Genomic DNA, 20753 nt, shown 5'->3' with positions numbered 1-20753 from the left:
CCGTGGAGCAAAAACCTCAAAAAAAAAAAAAAAAAAAGAAAGAAAGTCTCCTTTCTTTCTATTTAAAATAGAAATGCACCGAAGAGGAGAACTGGAGCAAATATATGACATTCCTCATTTGTTTTCCTTTTCTCAAAGATCATGGTCCTATGCTTTTTCTTCTTCAATGTCTGACAACAATCATTTTATATATTTTCTGAAAAATTGTGGAGAAGGGTAAGTCTTGAGTCTTTAGCCCTTTGTGGCTTGATTAAACTCCTCTCCATCCCTTTCAATGGTGATGATGATGACGATTTCAGTTACTAATCAATGGGCCAGTCAAAAGCATGGGGGTTAAGGTGTTTGGATCCCACATGGCAAACTGGATGGTTGGATGGTTCAAGTCCTGGACCTGTTAGCTTGAAAAACACATGGGAGCACATATGTGCGTGTGCCCAAAATTCCAAAAGGAGACAAGGAGAAGGGACTGTGGCAAAGCCATCCCCTCCCCCCGGAGGGGGGTGATTTTTCATGTTCTCTTCTCTGATTCTCTCCCTGGTGAGCATAAATGCCTTGTAGCAAATTTAAAATACATACCTGCTTTATGACTCTAATACTTTTATTCGTAGGATGGAAACTTGGAACTCACATATATCCTTGATTGGGTAAAAATCTATAGTAACTGTTTTAAAGTAAAATAGCTCATTCCATTGGCAGTATAAAAGATTTGACTTTACACACACACACAGACATAATCACACACATACACACACAATGTACTCTATTTGAAGGTTTTTTAGCTAAAATGGTCTCAGGACTCTAACCAAAAATGATAACAATGTTTCTTATTTTTCATTGAGAGTCAGAATGTAGTCATTTGCAAACAATCTGCAATGATCCATAAGAGGGTTTGGAACTTATCAGTGATATTGTCAATTCACAGTTTTGCTGTACTGTGTAGAAAAAGCTTCTCATCTGTCCACTACTAATTTAATGCAGTGTACTTCTCTACCCTTTAAAGCACCAGAGGTAATGACCTGAATTATACTTCTTTAGCACTATATCATAAAGAAAAAGAAAATGCTCTAGGGGCTGTATACTTAGGACACACTTCACCCATTGCTAAAACGATACTTCCTTTGACGTATCACAACAATTTAGAGCATCTAGTGTCAGACAGAGTGTCTAAAAAGCTGTCTTGAAAAGCAAATGCAGAACTGCATTTTGACAAAACTCACCAAATCACAAGTCAACTGAAAAAAATTGTTGATGGCAGCAACATAATAAACCATACAGCCCTGATATATACACTATGTCTTGTTTGATAGAGAGGTTTGCAGATAAGTGGCATCAATCTTAGGAATGCCTGACAATTTGAGTACACTGAAACTTTCAGTTTTATATTAGACACACATACAGAGAGTCAAAGCTCCTAATGTCCAAAGAGCTTAATGTGACTCTTGATTGGGATGTTATTAACTTCCGGTGGAGATTTTCTCCTGAGAATGCATGGAATAAGTAGGAAAGAATCTTTAACCACGTTTAGGAACAATCAAGGATGAACTAGCTCCCCTACGCAGTCACAGGACAACATGGAATTTTCCAAGTTAAATATAGTGGTGTCTTTTTGTACCATTAATCATATTCTTGAACTGTTGTTTTGAATTAATACTTGGTATACCTATCTTTAGAAAACCATTACTTTGTTTTGACTAATTAACTTAAATAATTTCTTGACATGTTGACTGACAGGCATTATGGATGGCCATACTTTCTGCTGCATCAAGAATCCAGAAGTCAATAAAACTGTGATTAAATCAAAAGAAAAGTCACCAGAGGGAAGGGAGCAGTGGGCAGCAGGTGGTGTGGTGGTTAAGGTGCTAGACTCCTCCCGCAAGGCAAGCTGCATTTTGAGCCTTGGATCTGATGACTTGAAAATCAAGCCAGGTGTGTGTGCATGCATGCCCAAAATTCTAAGAGAAGAATGGAGAAGGGATGGAGGCATGGCCATTCCTCCAGGGAGTAATTTCTCAGTTTCCCTTTTACTTTATCTCTCTGTCTCTCTCCAGGAAGCACATATGCCCTGTGGCAAAAACAATAAAATAAAGTAAAAAAAAAAAAAAAAAGAAAAAGAAAAGAAAAGTCACTGGAATTTCTCCTAGAAAATAAAAAAATGTTTCCATTGCTTGCCAAAACCTAACTGTAAAATTCACCATTTATCATTCTAGGACTGTTTTATCTGTGCCTAACAATAGACATATGAGATCTACTGCTTTAGATTTCATCAATTCCAACTATTGGAAGGGACTCTAACTTCCACGGGTGATATGGATAAAGCAAGAAAATCGTATATAATACAGGAACTATAAGGAAAAGGACTACTACTCACGTTGAAAATGATTTCCACATAAAGCCTGTTCGTTTTTTGTTTGCTTAATTTCCTAAATAGGTTTCCTCCCTAAGCAGTCTTCTTCTTCTATAATAACTGGTATTCAAATATTTTATCCAATTCAACAACCTGCATATAAAGGTCCAATAGTGTTAATTTTCATTTTCTTTGACTTTTCACATTACAATGTATTGCATTAATGCTGCATTTAAAAATTTTAAGCAGACCCCATTGCTTCCCTCAATTGATCTTGCTGAAATAGTACTGCATGAGTTTTTTAGATCAACTGATTTCAACATTATGGAAAATGCAATTTAAAGTTACATTTGATGTAAGCAGAAATATGTAGAAAAAAGACAAAGAGCCATTTATAGCATAACTACGTACCTTGATAACATTCAGATATACGCATTCATTTGCAGTTCTATTGGCTGAAACCCTAACTAGAATGGTCTGCAATATTGTAAATTTAACTCACCAATAAGTCATTTGCTACAAAATAATCTGTTGAGGGAAGTAGCCCTTCGATTCTGTTTCATTGTGTTTTGCAAATAATGTTTTAACAGAAAGTCCTAGAAAGAGTGCAATCTCAAAGACATTGTACTCCATGGAAGATAAGAAGAGTGATCAAAAGACAAGCTTTCATTTGTAACTGTAGTTGTGTGTCCACACTGGGACATCCTCATTCATTTCCCTTACTCCCTATACCCAGACACTATATTTTCTACAGTATTGGAAAGATGAAATTGAGATTATCAAGAAAAAAGGCACAAATCAATTAGAACAAGAATTTTTCTGGGACAAAGTCACTACCCTATGTTCCTATGTTAAAAGACATTGGTTTTTCAATGCCTTTTTTTTTTTTCAGTAAACCTGAAAACCACAATTTTTTTCTTTGCCATTTATGCCATATTGTACCTTACTATATCTTAGTAGAACACTCTGAAAAAATACAGAGGTCACCAGACTTGTTATAATTGAATAAAAATTGTACCAAAAAGAGACTTGTCTCTCTCTTGCACTTGGCAAAGTAGTCATGCTTGAAGGAGTTAAATAACCATTTGACAGTATTAGAAAACCACGTAATTGCTTACTACTTAGCAGTGCCCAGAGAGTCTGGAGAAGAGATTTCATTTTGTTAGTGTCTAAAGATCATATTTATTCTATCAACTGCCTCTTTCAGGATCATGTTTGGCCAGTACAATATATACACACACACTTTTTATTGTTTAAAGATTTTTGCTATAGGACACATGTGCTATTGAGAGAGAGACAGAGAAAGACAGAAAGAGGGAAAGTGAGAAACAATCCCCACCCCAAAGGGAAATGACCAAGCTGTAATCCCTTCTCCTCCACTTTCTTTCAGGATTTTAGGCACACACATACATGCACCTGGCATAGTTTTTAAGTCACTGGGTCTGGGACTCAGACTGCGCTGTCAGCTACGTGGGATCCAGCATCTTAACCATCACACTAGCAGCTGGCCCTAAGGCATATCTTTTTAAAGGATGTATTTAAAAATAATGGTCCCAAACTATGCTTTTTATATTTGTATTTGGGTATGGAAAGTAGTGACAGAAGGGTGGATGGTGATACCAAATTTGATATATACACATATAAGTAATTCCAAAAGAACTGGAGAAATTTTGCCTTAACTTATCTTTTGCACCATCCTTAGTTATTAACTGAAGGAACCCTATGTAGTTTCTAAGACATAGGATTTCTGCACATATTTAAGTGAGAGAAGCCAGGTCTGAGAAAGTTTTACAGTACTACCTCTAATACCATTTTACACCTTGATTTGGATCGGGATTACAAAGGCCTGCATTCCCCTTAAAGAGATACATTGATCTGATTGATTCCTCTGACTTCCATTCTCCTACTTAAAGAGCATTTAGTAACACCAAGGTTCATTGTATTTTTCCAGTTCTTTGAAATACTACCTGACTCCTAGTAGGAAAAAAATAAATAAATATATATGTGTGTGTGTATGTATATTTTTAATGAGAGGTTTTTTTCTATAGGCTTCATGCACTCCCCAGAGGGACAGAGAGATAGAAAGTAAGACATCACCCCCTGACACCAGGAGGAGTGGATGACCACACCAGAATCCCTTCTCCTCCATTTTCCTCTTGGGATCTTGAGCATGTCCACACACACATGCCAGGCATGAGCTTTAACCCACTGGGTCAGGGGCATGAATCTCAGTAGACTATGTGGGAGTCCAGTGACATAACCATTACATTATCTGCTGGTCTTCAACATATGTTTTTAATTAAAGAATGGAAAAATTAGCACATTGATTTCCTGACCTGCCTCCCAAAGTTGTAGGTAGATTTTATGTCATACTGAACACAGAGCATTTCCACATGGGTCAACCTTGCAGAATATCATGTTTTATCTCTGCACCATAATCTGACCCCTACTATTTTGTTTTCAGATGCTTATGAAATATTACAAAAAATATTAGTAACTGGTAAACCTAATTTGAACAAAGAGAAGCTTACTAACTGTATTATCATAAATATGGATATGTCCATAAAAATAAGAAATGAAAGCAAAATCATCTTGGGGCATTATGAAAGAATGCACTAAATGAAATGAGTTACTGAAAAAGTTGAGTTATTGTCTCTTAGAAATACTAGCACCAAGCCAAAAAAAATTTTTTTTGAGAGGTTTTTGCTATAGTGTGTATGTGCTCACCAGAAAGAGAGAGTCAGAAAGTGAGAAATCACCTCCCCACCCCCACCCCCCAGAGAGGATGGCCATGCCGCAATCCCTTCTCCTCCATTTTTCTCTTGGAATCTTGGGCATGCACGCACATGCACCCGGCGTGAGTTTATGCCACTGGGTCCGGGACTTGAACCACAGTCGACCACATGGGAGTCCAGCGACATAGCCATTACACCTACTGCTGGTCCCTGAGTGACCTATTTTTTAATCCAGGGTTCCAAGAAGTCCTATCAACTATTTTATTACTTAAAATCAAAATATCTGCACATATAATTATCTCTCCCACAATAAGGTAAATTCCTAGGATACCATGTCTATTTCATCTGTGTATCTCTGAATGAACCTGAAGGCTACAAACTAATAATAATGTGCTCTGTAAATGCTAAAAGATGATACATAAGACATATGTATTTTATTTAGATAAGTCATTCCCAACAGAGGGAGGCAGAATATTGAAAGGGCTGTTAAGAATTTTTTAATCCCTAAAGAATTAGAGTTTTAGATATTTTAACTTCTGTTTCTCATGAGATTATTGCCCACTTTCCTGACTAACAACCACATCAAGTTCAAACTTTTCCTGGTCATATTTTTTCAGAAGATTGATGATTCAGTCATGGGTGAGATTGCCTAGGCATCAATATACCATAAAATTGGCTACTTCCCCAACTTAAACAATGAAACAGATTAAAGCAACTTGAGCACAGCAGTGAAAATATTATGCCATTGGAATGCAAATATAGACACAGCCTGAGGCTGTTTGACTCACACCAACATAATTATATTTAAGCAATGTAAAAAAATCTTGCTCCTCAAAATAAAGAAATCTATTCTTGCCCAGAACTAAATTGTGTTCTCCTGTCTAAAGCATGTTAATATGGAATCAGTCTAACAGGCTTGCTCTGCCTTTAGACAGGTATATTTGTATAAAACATGAAGGGCTTTGGGTCTGTTTTCTACTTTAAGATTAAGCCCTTCTAAGTATTCCAATTTACTGTTCTTTCAGATCAACCATCAACTTCAATCAGGTGCATAAGGAATTGAATTTTATTCTCTGGGCAAATGCTAACATATTATAAAAATGTAGTGATAAAGACAACAGGCATAATCAGAAAAATGTAGTGATAAAGACAACAGGCATAAAGAGTCACTTCTGTTAGTCATTTAATGAACTGAAACGAAATCAACCATTCACTAATAAGTAATCAATGTTAAGATTTAGAAAAACAATTCTACGATTTTAATTAGAAATCTGTTTTATTATAGAGGTAAAGTATTTGTGTAAATCAGCTTCATTCCATCACTTTGCTAGGTAGGAACAGTTGAAACACAGGTTGTACAATTACAAATAAAACTGAACCTGTCTAGACATCTAGCTCAGAATATTCAGGAAATCTGTCCCACAACAGAAAATCCTTTTGATGACTAATGCAGACATCTTACAGGAAGAAAGTAGTTAATAGTAAGTAATTGCTCACATAAGTATGCTAACAAACATACAAATACACATATACTAATATATAACTACATTAATATGTATTTCTCCCTACCCAAATAGCATCATTTCTACAGAGGTCCAAGAGAATCTGAGACATTAAATTCAACCCAATAATAAATGAATAGTTAACTATGTTACTAATTATGCATCCTATTTTTAAATACTATAGAAGGATAGCTTATTTAGAAAGTATTTGAAAATTAGGGTAAAGTTGAATTTTCTTGTTAACTGAAGGAAATCACATATTAATAGATTATTATATTTCTAAATAAACAGTATGAAGTAAAAGACTTATTTAAAGTAATATAGACCAAGATAATATTAACTTCAGTATAAACTAGGCTAATATTAATCAAATTCTGTCTTTATTTCAGGGTCATGATTATGAACAAATATGATCTTTGCATATGTACTTCTATAGACCAAGGATGAGATTAGCCAACTTTTGTAATGTGGAGTACTTTTTTTTTGCTAGAGGGCATGTATGGTTACCAGATAGAGAGAGAGTAATAGAGTCAAAGTTAAAAGCAACCCACATGGCAGACTGTCACACTACAATCACTTCTCCATTTCTCCCTCCCCTCTTATAGGATTTTGGGCACACACGCACATGGTACCAGTGTGTCCTTCAAGTGTCACATCTGGGACTTGAGCTACATAGTCAGAATGTGGAATTCAGCCACCTTGACCACCACCCCCAAAGTGGCCTATAGGGTTTCTTTTCAAAATAGTTTACTTATTTGCCATGTATCCTTAAAAAAGTGAGGGTGAAAGATCTTCTAAGTCTTTCATCTTTTTAAATGTTAACATTTAAGATTTTAAGACCTAGTAATAGGTCTATTACAAACATCATGCTAAAACATGGAATAAATATTAATGAACTTATATGTATTATCTTTAGCATAACTATATTGTAATCAACTTCAGCTGAAGATCTACTTTCTTTGAGGTAATCATGTTATTTAGTCATCTTTTAAAATTATTTTTTAAAGAATTATTTATTTTTGTTTATTTATTTATTTATTTTAATTTGACCAGAGTGAGACAGAGTGAGAGAGAGAGAGAGAGAGTAAAACTGATAAAGCAAGCTGCCAGGTCCAGGACTCAAACTGCAGTCAGCCATGGGGTAGTCCTGCACCCTTAACTACAATGCCAACTGCCAGCCCCTTAAAGTTCCTTATAAAAATAATGTGAAGTTCATTTTTAGAATAAATTTTTTGAGTAAGACAGATACTTTCTTAAATTATGTATGAGTATAGCTGTAATAGGCAGAAAAATGCAACTAAGACAGGATATCCAATTTACAAATCCAATAGGCTTTTCTTAAGAATCCATGATGGGTAAAACAACTAGACAAATCCTGGGTGGGGTTTCAATATATATGCAGGAAAATGTGAACCAAGAATGTTCCAATGAAGTAGCTTATTTGTTTGTTTTGTTTTATGCTGAAACCATGTTAATGCCAATGCAAAATGAAAAACTGGCAATAAAAGCATCCATTTACATGAGAAATTGCCCAAGTGCCCCCACACATACTGCATTTCATGCACAATACAAAGCGGTTCCATTTTCAGTGGAACATATGCTAAATGTTTAAGCTCAAAGATGATTTAGACAAAACGGGAAAGATTTTTTTAAACATTTATTTTACACTTTACAGGATTCATTTAGATTGGCAGATGTTCCAAAACTCAAGGAAAAGTCACTTAACTAGCTAGTGGAAAAGACAATGTTTGAGAAGAAGGCAAGAGAAAGAGAAGAAAAAAAAAAAAGCCCTCACCTTGTGGCATTCAGTATCAGAAAACATATAAATAAGTAAATAAGTAATAAATAAAATTCTAGAGGAAATCTAATAGTTAACATACTGAAGGGCTTCCAAATTCTTTTAGGTACCTGCAGCAAATGATGTATTGATTTTACTGTTAAACGGCACAGCTGTAACCAACACATTAGACATGGAAGATAAAAGCAATGACTAAAAGCACCTTATTTCATCTGTCACACCTGAGGCATTGCCTTCTTCAGACCTTGAGTGTATTAGCACAGAAAATCAATTAGGTAAAGAGCTAAACAAATGAAGGGAGAAGAAAAAAGGCCTCATTCACAAAGTGTCAGGGATGTCAACAAGCCCAGGAGACTTCGGTAAACTATATGATATCTCCAAATAAACCATAACAACTTTTACTGAACTTTTAAAAGTCAGCAATTAGGTATCAAAGATTCCTCCTAAGCCTATTCGAAAGGCCCTCAGCCATTAAATGACACATGATAACACTAAACTGCCCATGAATAGAAATGAGCTATTATGAAATAAACATCAAAGTATTTTGTTTCAGTTTAAAGTACATATACATCACTTAAATCATAAATATTCTGTGTCCAAAACCAATGTTGCTTTTTTTCCCCTTACAGATTCTTAAAATGACCATATCCATGAATCCTCAGATGTGGGTCACTGTTACGTACAATTTGATTGGCCTCTCCATGGCCCCCAAATTTGCAGTGTGATGTAGGTGATTAATCTTCTCAGTTATTTGTTTTATTAATTTTAATTACAAAAGTCACATGGCTCTGCTTTAAATAGAGCACTGAGCAAAGAATCAACCTCAGGGATTTTGCTAGCCCTAAGTACGGCAGTATTAATATTTCCTTAAAAACTTATTTTGTTTCTGCTAAGAAAATAAAGTTGCTTCTTGAGAAGGGTCTCATAAGCACAAGAGAGAATGTGCAGAAGCCTGAAATTCCATATTTAGACATTGAAATTAAACTACAATCCAATTATTTTCCCTGTTCCTTCAATTTATTATTTTCCCAAACTATGAAACTATTTCTTCCTTTGAGTCTCTGTTTTTCATACCAACAATACATGTAACCTCACCAGTTTTCAAGACAATGTTTCTTTATTTCATTACCCGTAGCTGTTCATCTAGAGTGTCATTCTTCTTCTCCCTTCTTTATGCATATTCATTGTCTTCCAGTGAAATACTTCAGAATTCCGTACACGGAGCTCCAGAAGCTTCAGCCTTATCATGACCAACTCTTATTTACATGCCTTTTGCATTTGCTTGTGACCTTTCTCTTCTCATACTAATCCTTGATGTCCAGATATCAGGACCTCTCTTCTGAAGACATGATTCTCCCACTTTGGTTTCTATTGGTTTGTTTTTTGTTCTCCTAGAGCCAATACCAGTCACTAATTCTCTGTATCCTGCTTCCTCACATGAGGGTCAGATAATAGATATTCACCGTAATGTTTCAAGTACTGGGCTCCCAATTTTGTGCTTGTAAAAGCGTGTGTAATTTAGTAGATTGAATCTCATAACCATCTTGTGACCTATTGGTTCAGTTTTACAGATAAAATAACATTCTTAGGGAATGAGAGAAACTTGTCAAGCCTAGTAACTACATCTACATGTAACAAGACCCATTGAACACTTGCTTCTTCAGACATTCTTCTAGAAAATGCACTGACTTTCTCTCTTTATACATAATAGTTCAGATTATCATCAAAAAGAACTAATAAATGGTGTAAACATGGGAAAGTTGTTATGGCTTTTGGGGGGTAAGTTAAATGTGTGTTTGTGTGTGTGTGTGTGTGTGTGTGTATAATATGTGCATATGTACATATTACATAGAAAAAGAGAGACAGGAGAGAGAGAGAAAAACATATAACATGAAAACACAAGAATAAGGAAGAAAGCAGAAAGACCTAAAGTATGTCATATATTCAGGAAACCAAACACTAAAAATGTAATATTCATAGAATATTAATAGAACATAGAGATCAAAGGGTAAATCTCACCACTTTGTAATTTTCTTAAGATAAAATAGTTTCTTATATTAAGTGTGTGTGTGTGTGTGTGTGTGTGTGCATGTGTGTACTCACCAGAGAGAGACAGAGTGGGAGTAAAGAAATCACCCTCCATGGGGAATCCTTGTTTTGGGATTCTGGATATACACATACACACATACCTAGTGTGTTTCTCAAGCTGCTGGGTCTGGGACTTGAACCATACAGTTATCCCTTTGGAATTCAATTACTCCAACTACCTGGTCACAGAGCCAGCCCTATAGTAAATTTTTATATATAAAAATGCTACTTTTCATAAAGAAAATTACTGGATTAGGAGTCAATGGTCATGAAATAAATTTGAGTAAATCATGTAAACTTCAATCTTTTAGGGTGAAAATAAATACTGAAGAATGCCTGCTTTCAGTCATATTCAGTATTGAGAAAACTGAAGGGTCTTTCAAATAAAAAAATAAACTTTTGCAATGGAGCATGTGGGTATCCTATTACTGGGTACCTAATATATTCAATGATATATGGCAGTATTTCATAATTTCATAATGTATGAAACATTTATAGATGAATTGAAAGGGAATAATAAGCTTTTACGACTTTTGGTGCCTATATTTTATACTACCAATTGTCAAATTCAAAAATTTGTCACGTATTCAATGATTTACAACCTGTAGTCAGAGGTTTTAAAATTCTACATTTGATTATGCATGTTGTGGAATATCATATTAGAATAAAAAGACATTTCCTTTGTTAACTATAGTACATATGTTACTCAGAGCTTGAACTGCTCAGAAAATTTTCTAAGATTTCTGAACATTTGGTTGCCAACAAATATCCTACGCTTTTGTACTTTTTTTTATGGCACTATCACTAACAGTGTACGTAGTCGAGTATAGCAAAAATGTTTGTCTTACTGTTATCATTTCAGCACTTACTTAGAGAAGAAACATGTCAGTTCAGATTTACCAGATTTCCACCGCTAACTACATACACATATCTTAATTCATTACTTGAAAGTGAACAATTCTGTTGAAACTGATATCCTCAGGTCACCATGAGCAGCTTGTAATTTGACAAGGCAATTTAGAACAGCTGTAGGGGTCCCAGATGTTTAAAAGTCCAGCTTTTCCCAAAGAGACTTGAATGCTATGGCTAAATAGAATAGAACTGACTTTTCTAAGTGACTTCAGATATTATGGAATGGACTCACTTGATCCTGAGAGTCTCAATCAACATCAATTATTTTTCATAAATTAATGTCTCCAAAATGGCTCTTTCGAAATGTAACTCTATTAGCTGAGAAAGTAGCACATTGCTCCATTAGCCTGTGAGAAGAAATTACTTAGCAAGGTCTTCAGGGAATGAAGACCAATAAATAAATTTTGATAAAGGATGAAAATGAGTGTCAGAAAAAAAAATATGAACATGGATATTTGCCCAACCAATAGTCCTAGGTAGGTTATTCCAAAAAAACAGAAGGGAACTTTTATTTTTTTTTTTTGCACAGATTTTTGCTATAGGGCATGTATGCTCACCAGAAAGACAGAGACAGAAAGCAAGAAACCCTAACCGTAACCCTAACCATTCCGGAGTTCCTTCTCCTCCATTCTCCTCTGGGTATCTTGGGCATGCACATACACGCGCCCAGCATGAGTTTAAGCCACTGGGTCTGGGAACTCTAATTGTAGTCAACTACATGGGAGTCCAGCGACATGGTCATCACGCTAACTGCTGGTACCACAAAAGAGAACTTTTGAGGAACCGGAGTTAAAGATGAGATTATAAGACAATTTCTCCCCAAAGTTTAATAGTGTTGCACAGAAAAAAAAATAAATAAATAAAAGAGCATTCTTTTTTAAAAAAAGAAAAAAAATGTGGGAACCAGCAGTTAGCATAATGGCTATGTCGCTGGACTCCCACGTAGTCGATCGTGGTTCGCGTCCTGGACCCGGTGGCTTAAAACTCACGCCGGGCGCGTGTGCGTGCGTGCCCAAGATCCTGAGAGGAGAATGGAGGAGAAGGGATTGCGGCGTGATCATCCCCCCTGGGGGGTGATTTCTCGCTTTCTGTCTCTATGTCTCTCTCTGTCTGTCTGGCGAGCGCACGCGCCCTATAGCAAAAATCTCTCAAAAAAAAAAGAAAAAAAATGTTTATTTAGAGGCCAGCAGGTGGCATAGTGGTTGCAATGCTGGACTCCCACATGGTTGACCACAGTTCAAGTCCTGGATCTTGCAACTTGAAACTCACATTGGGTTGATGTTCATGCATACTCAAAATCCCAAGAGGAGAATGGAAAAGAGGGGATTGTGGTGTAGCTATGCCCCCTCGAGGGAGGTGATTTTCTGTCTCTATCTCTTTCTGTCTCTCTGGGAGTGCATTCACATTATAGCAAAAATCTTTCAAAAAAAAGTGTATTTATTTCGGGACTAGCTTCTGTAGTGCAGAGACTAAGCACAACACACAAATAGAGAGCTGGATCCCACATGACTAACCATGGATTGAATCTTGGCCACAGTGACTGGAAAACACACTAGGCATATGTGTGTGCGTGCCCAAAATTCTGATGAGGTGGAAAAATGGAAAAAAAAAGATTGTGGCATGACGACGACACCATTGGAGGGAGTGGATGCTTTATCTCTCTCTCTCTCTCTGGCAAGCACACTTTCTTCCAGTGATCAAAAAAGATGTTTTTATCTCTCACATGAGAGAGAAAGAGAGAAAAAGAGAAAGAGAGAGACCATGTACTCTGACAGGGATCCTGGACAGCATTGTGTTACAACACAATTTTCTCTCCAGTCTTCCATCCAAGATCATAAGGTGCATACCCTCTGGCATATTCAAGTGGGCCAGGGATCCAAATATGGACCACCCATGTATTTCTAGGACTGTGTAGTAGTGCCCTACTACCTGTGCTTCAGTCTAGGCCTGTAAGTTTGTCTTATGGATTCAAAGAGTATGGATTCACTTTGCCTCCACTCCTTCTCTAAATTTGCAATCATAATAGAAGCTGCCACCAAGCAGGGTTCTAAGAATGTAGAAACCCTCAACCATTTGTGCCCACAGTTCCAGGATCCACAGACTCAACTAATTACACATCAAATTTCCTGCACATCCAGGGATGTAGAACACATAGATCTCAAAGACTGTAAGGGACTTCGGTATCCCTGGATTTTGTATTCACTGAGGCCCTAGAATCAATCTGCCAAAGATAATTCAGAGGTAGCATAGTGAAGATAACAAAAGTGAAGCATTTAGAACTTTACACTAACATTAACATTTTTATATGTGATTAATTAAGATTACATTCTCCATTTTTGTATATAAAATTATTACTCTGTGAATCATTCATATTCCAATAAGCCAATACTCAAAATGAAAATTGAATAGATTTTGCACAATTTTATTCTCTGCAGCATGATCAAGGGTGCTAAATTTTGTTTTATTTAACCTAGTGAAATGTCTGCAGTCTTTTTTCTGATGTTAGAAAATGAATATAAAAATAATTACAAGAAACTGTCAGCAATTTTCATTGCTAAGCAAATAAACATAACTTTAAATGATATTACAGGTGTTTTCTTAGATGATAGATAAATTCTTAAACTAATTCTCATTGCCCAGAAATGGAAGTTCTGGTTGCTATTCCAATAAAATGAGCATACACAAGAGCCTCTAAGAAACTGATAATCTCTCACACAATTTCATTTGTCAGCTCCCTGTAGTCTACAAGCTGGTCTTTGCAGAGACTTCACCTGCATGAGGATTTCAGGATTAGGGGTTTCTTTGTAATTTCACTCTCTAATAATGGGATTCTGCAAGTACTTTCTCAATTATTTCTATTTCCTAGGTTCAGGGTATTGAGGTAAATGTAGAGATTTGTGCACTTAATTCCCTGTGGATCAAGTTGAAAATACCCACTGTCGTTCTTCTTACTTTTTAAATTTTCGTACAGCTGGAATTTCTTCAAATTTGCAGACTAACATTACTTTACTTTTCTTTCTCCCTCCTTCCCTTCCTTCTTTTTTTTATTCTGTATACCCTTCCTACTTTCCTTTCTTTCTCCCTCCCTCTCTAGATCTCTTCCTCTGGTCTTGCTTTGCTTCCTTCTTTTTTCCCTTGTCTGTTTCCTTTATTTCCAGTAGTCAGAAAACACAGTATGTTTTAGTGTTTTGGTTTCAGTGTATTTTCCTTTTCTTCTGAGAAATAGGCCTACTGTTTATGTTTAAGATTCCTGGTTTTATATGCATGAACAGAGAATCCCACAGAAACACATTCATACATACAATGAAGTAAGTAATCAACTATGTTAAATTTTATTGAATATGAATCAACTTCCCCTTCGGCCATCACTCAGAGATCTGAATATACTTATTAATGACAACTTTAAGAATATTCAACATTTATTTGATCTCCAGTGCTTTGGATCTTGTCATCCCATTTTAATTGTCATCAGTCACCATAAATCTGATTTTTCCTTCTTCAAATATAATCGTTGTAGATGTATTGTTTGTTTGTTTTTGAAATTTTCCCAGAGGGCCCAATGTGCACTCACCAGAGAGAGACAGAGAAAGGGAGAAAGCACTCCCAGTGGGGCGATAACCCGGCTCCTCCATTTCCCCATCCTGTCTGGATTTGGGGCATGCAAGTGCAAGAGCGCGGCATGTTTCCCAGACCACCGGGCCAGAGTTTGAACTCTTCAGTTAACCATGTGACCAATGTCATATAATCCCCCTTTTTTTTTCCCACTGTGAAAATGAGTTTCAGATAGTTACATAATTAGCCAAAATAATATAACTTAAAAGTGCTGATTATAAAGCATATAGTTCCCAACTTTGCATAAATAATAGATTCTACCTGTCAAACAAATAGCATAGTGTCTAATACCCAATAAATCACTCTATATAGGCTGAAATATAACCACAATTGTTATTGTTGACACATTAAATCAATGATTAATATTGTTGTATAGATCCAGCCTGTGATGTAGTGGTGAAAGCACCTGAATACCACGTGACCTACTCTAAGATCAAGTCCTGACCTGTTGCTGGAGAAACATTCCAGGAACACATACACGTGTGCCCAAAATCCTGAAAAGAGGAAGAGATGGAAAAGAAGGAATTGTTGCATGATCATCCCTCATCGAGGGCCCTTTCTCACTATTCCTCTCTCTCTCTGTGTCTCTCTCCACAGAGTGCTCATGTATAGCAAAAAAAAAAAAAATCCATGAATATTTAATCAGCTAAATATTTACATAATTATGTGTGTATGTATCTTTTTTTTCAACCTCTGTTCCATTGATATATTATACTTAACCCTTCCAACGATTTCACGATGCATTGATAAGTGTGGCTTTATATGAAGACTTGGAATCAGATAATGTGAGTCTACTGATTTTGTTCTTCCTGTGAAAAATAATTTGCTAATTCTCATTCATTTGTTTTCCATGTAAATATTAAAATAAGCTTGTTTACATTTATAAACTTCCTGTTTATTGAATATGAATCAACTTCCCCTTCGGCCATCACTCAGAGATCTGAATATACTTATTAATGACAACTTTAAGAATATTCAACATTTATTTGATCTCCAGTGCTTTGGATCTTGTCATCCCATTTTAATTGTCATCAGTCACCATAAATCTGATTTTTCCTTCTTCAAATATAATCGTTGTAGATGTATTGTTTGTTTGTTTTTGAAATTTTCCCAGAGGGCCCAATGTGCACTCACCAGAGAGAGACAGAGAAAGGGAGAAAGCACTCCCAGTGGGGCGATAACCCGGCTCCTCCATTTCCCCATCCTGTCTGGATTTGGGGCATGCAAGTGCAAGAGCGCGGCATGTTTCCCAGACCACCGGGCCAGAGTTTGAACTCTTCAGTTAACCATGTGACCAATGTCATATAATCCCCCTTTTTTTTTCCCACTGTGAAAATGAGTTTCAGATAGTTACATAATTAGCCAAAATAATATAACTTAAAAGTGCTGATTATAAAGCATATAGTTCCCAACTTTGCATAAATAATAGATTCTACCTGTCAAACAAATAGCATAGTGTCTAATACCCAATAAATCACTCTATATAGGCTGAAATATAACCACAATTGTTATTGTTGACACATTAAATCAATGATTAATATTATTGTATAGATCCAGCCTGTGATGTAGTGGTGAAAGCACCTGAATACCACATGACCTACTCTAAGATCAAGTCCTGACCTGTTGCTGGAGAAACATTCCAGGAACACATACACGTGTGCCCAAAATCCTGAAAAGAGGAAGAGATGGAAAAGAAGGAATTGTTGCATGATCATCCCTCATCGAGGGCCCTTTCTCACTATTCCTCTCTCTCTCTGTGTCTCTCTCCACAGAGTGCTCATGTATAGCAAAAAAAAAAAAAATCCATGAATATTTAATCAGCTAAATATTTACATAATTATGTGTGTATGTATCTTTTTTTTCAACCTCTGTTCCATTGATATATTATACTTAACCCTTCCAACGATTTCACGATGCATTGATAAGTGTGGCTTTATATGAAGACTTGGAATCAGATAATGTGAGTCTACTGATTTTGTTCTTCCTGTGAAAAATAATTTGCTAATTCTCATTCATTTGTTTTCCATGTAAATATTAAAATAAGCTTGTTTACATTTATAAACTTCCTGCTGGGAGCTGCAGTAAGAATGTGTTGCGTTCTATAGGATAATTTGAGGAACTGACATATTAAAAAATATCATGTCTTCTAACCCAGGAATATTGCAAATGCTTCTATTTAACTAGTTCTTCTTTGTTTTCTCTCTACAACTTCCCAAGACAATAAGTTTAGGATGCAAATCTTGCATGCATTTTCCTAGATTTAAACCTTTTTTCAGTGTTTCTGTGCTATTATAAATAGTACTTTTTATAGAATTATAATTTCTAGTCATACATTGTTATTATAAAGGGATTTATTTTTCAATATCATCATGCTGTCATATGATTTTTTTAAACTCACTAATTAGTCTTAGTAGTTCATAAAACACTTTGCAATCCACTGTATATAAAATACTGTAGCCTGCAAATAGAAATCACTTTAATTCTTGTTTTCCAAATGACATACCTTTTATTTTTTGAGCAGGCTAGTACTTTAGTGAAACATTACATAACAGTGGCAAATAAAAACACACCTGCCTGGGGAATAGCAGTTGACATAATTACTATGCACCTGAATCCCATGTAGTTGATCACAGGTCAAGTCCCGGATCCAGTGGCTTAAACTCTCGCCAGGCACACGTGCATGTGTGCCCAAGATCCTGAGAGGAGAAGGGAGGAGAAGGGATTGCGATGTGATCAACCCCCCAGGGAGTGATTTCTTGCTTTCTGTCTCTCTGTCTCTCTCTGTCTTTCTGGCAAGTACACAGGGACTATAGCAACAACTTCTCCAAAGGGAAAAACAAACAAACAAAAACACCTTCCTGTATTTCCTGTTAGAAAATAGATAAGAAAGCATTCTGTTTTCAATCATTAATATAATGTCAACTGTAGGGTATTTTATTTGTTTATTTTGGTATTTGTATTTGAGAGTTTTGTTTTGATGATCTTTAACAAGCTAAGAAAATCCTTCTATTCTTAGTTAATGATTCACATGTATACACATACATGCCCGTATAGTTTATCGGTATGTTGAATTAGGTTGTTTAGGTTTTGTTTTGTGGCACAAGAATTTGTTAGGATGTGCTTTATTAGAGGTGCTGGGGCTTACCTATATTGCTCTTGAAGTACAAAGCCTGGACCTTCCACCAATACTTCTTGAGTAATGACACCAGGAAGTTGATTGCCAAGTGGATGTTGTACATAAGCTCATCATCTGTCATCTTCACATGGCCAATGACCACAGACAGACTCAGCAATTTCTTCATCTGGAACTTGATTGTGGACTTCACCTCATTGACTTTGGTCACTGTGTTCTCATTGCGCATCAGCAGGGAAGGGAAGTTGCCAGCCTTAATTAGACCTGAGCCCAGAATTCATGGGATCTGCTTGTTCAGAGACTCTGAAGCTAAAAAGGCATCATTCCTCTTGGCCAGTTTCTCAACCAATTTCTTATTCTTGTTGAGTTTCTTCAGCACCTCCACATCCATGTGTGGGATGACTATAGCCTTGGCCTCACCATAGTGCTGCTGGTCCCCAGGACACACATGGAGAACTTGGGGAGGGGAGTGGACTGAAGCCTGATAGTGCTGGAGAAGTGCTTATCCTTCTGAGGGTAGTAATTCTTCAAGATAATCTGCGGCTCCAGTTTCCAAAAACCGTTGGTGCTTGCACTGGTTCTGGCATAGAACTTCTCACATCGCCTCCCAGAGGGTGTCACAAGAAACTTTGCTGCTCATGATGCTTCACACTGGAATAGCTGGAAAAGAGGTTATTTTGGTTTTTCAATGTTGGCCCAATCTTGCATTACCAGGATATGGTTATGACTTATTATCCTTTTTATATATTCGTGGATTTCATTGTCTAATATATTGTTGAGGATTTACATGTCTATGTTCCGGATAAATATTGAACTACCATTCTGTCATTCGTCCTTTCAGTATAACAATAATTGTGTAAAATTATTTGACAAGTATGCTATCCTCCTCAATTTCTGGAGGAGACATTTGAAAAATGTTATAACTCCTTCCTTAACCGTTTAGAAGAATTTACTCTAAAGGTGTCTGTGTCTAAAGTTTTATTTGTTGGAAAGTTTTTAATAAATTTAATTTATTCAATAATACTGTTTAGGTTACTTACTTTTTTTCATTAATATTTGATAGAATAGCATTTAAAGGACTTTCTCCATATGATACAAGTCATAGAATTTGTTAATGGAATATTAGTATTTTCTTAATTACTTTTTATTAACAGGATTCATAGAGATGGCCACCTTATAATACTCATATTTTGCTCTATGTCTAATTAGTCTAGTTAATATTTAAGTTTAAAATTAATCAGATTGGCATATTTTTTTTTCTGAGAGGTTTTTTTATAGGGCACGTGAGCTCGCTAGAAAGACAGAAAGAGACAGAGACAGAAAGCATGAAATCACCCTGGGGGGGTGGGGGGCGGGGGATAGCCATGCCACAATCCCTTCTCCTCCATTCTCCTCTCGAGATCTTGGTCATGCACGCACATGTGCCCAACATGAGTTTAAGCCACGGGGTCCAGGACTTGAACTGAAGTCGAGTACATGGGAGTCTAGCAACATAGCCATTACGCCAACTGCTGGTCAGAACATTGGTGTATGGTTAAGTTACTGGATTCTCATATCGTCGACCATGGTTTTAGCCCTGGACTTGGTGACTTAAAACAGTCCAGGCATGTGTGCATGTGTGCCTAAGATCCCAAGAGGAGAATGGATAAGAAGGGATTGGGGCATAGTCATCTCCTCCAGGGGGTGATTTCTTGCTTTCTGTCTCTTGGTCTCAGGTGAGTGACCATCTCCTATAGCAAAACTCTCTCAAAAAATCAATCAGTTTTCAGTTGCCTTATTTTTTCTAATTTTTTACAGTTTCATTGCTTTCTGGTTTTATCATTAATACTTTTTTTCCTTATTAGATTTGAGTTCAAGTTGTACTTTTTCTAAAATGGATACTAAGAACAATAATTTGATCACTTTTTCTAATACACACAATAAACACTGTAAATTTCTATCTAGTAATACTGATTTACTTTAATCTTTCTTCATATATATTTATATATACCACCAAGTATTTAAAAATATGTTATATAATGTTTAAATACAAGCTTGTTTTTAATATTGTTTTCTCACATATTCTTTATTTTCATCATTGCTAAGAAATCTACACTTATGGCTCTGCTTCTGTTAGATCTGTTGAAGTTTACTTCTTAGCTCTGCATATTGTTCTCTTTGTGATATCCTTTATTCCCTTGAAAAATAAATTGTATTTCATTGTTGTTGGCTATGGTGTCCTATAAATCTCAATTATATCAAGTTTGCTAATAGTATGGCTTAAGTTTAATTTTTTTCTATACTTTTCTAACGATTCTTAAGCAAAATGTATCTAAGTCTCAAATATAACCAACTCAATTATTTTTCTTACAACCTTAACTAGAGTCAATATAATTTCTCATTTGGATTCCTAAAAAAGCATCCTCGCTGTTTTTTCTTCTTTACCCCATCCCACTGTAATCTAGTTATAATACAGCAGTGATTTTTTTAAAACTCTAGTTAAATTATTTTCATTGTTCTCCTCAAACACTGCCTAGGTTTCCATCATGCATTTGAATTTGAAAGTAAAATTCAAAGTCCTTAGGAGCCTACAAAGCCCTTTGTGATCTGGTATCCCATTAACTTTGACTACTTCTGATATTACTCTTTC

The 20753-nt window shown here is 36.0% G+C and overlaps 1 pseudogene; it reads right to left on the bottom strand.

Annotated features, from left to right (window-relative positions):
* Positions 1-18116: 18116 nt before the first annotated feature.
* LOC102488569 (60S ribosomal protein L10a pseudogene) lies at positions 18117-18764 on the bottom strand (annotated as a pseudogene).
* Positions 18765-20753: the final 1989 nt, after the last annotated feature.

Source organism: Tupaia chinensis, unplaced genomic scaffold (assembly GCF_000334495.1).
Source record: "Tupaia chinensis unplaced genomic scaffold, TupChi_1.0 Scaffold000478_3, whole genome shotgun sequence".
NCBI classification, from domain to species: Eukaryota; Metazoa; Chordata; class Mammalia; order Scandentia; family Tupaiidae; genus Tupaia; species Tupaia belangeri.
This window is presented reverse-complemented; position numbering and strand designations above follow the sequence as displayed.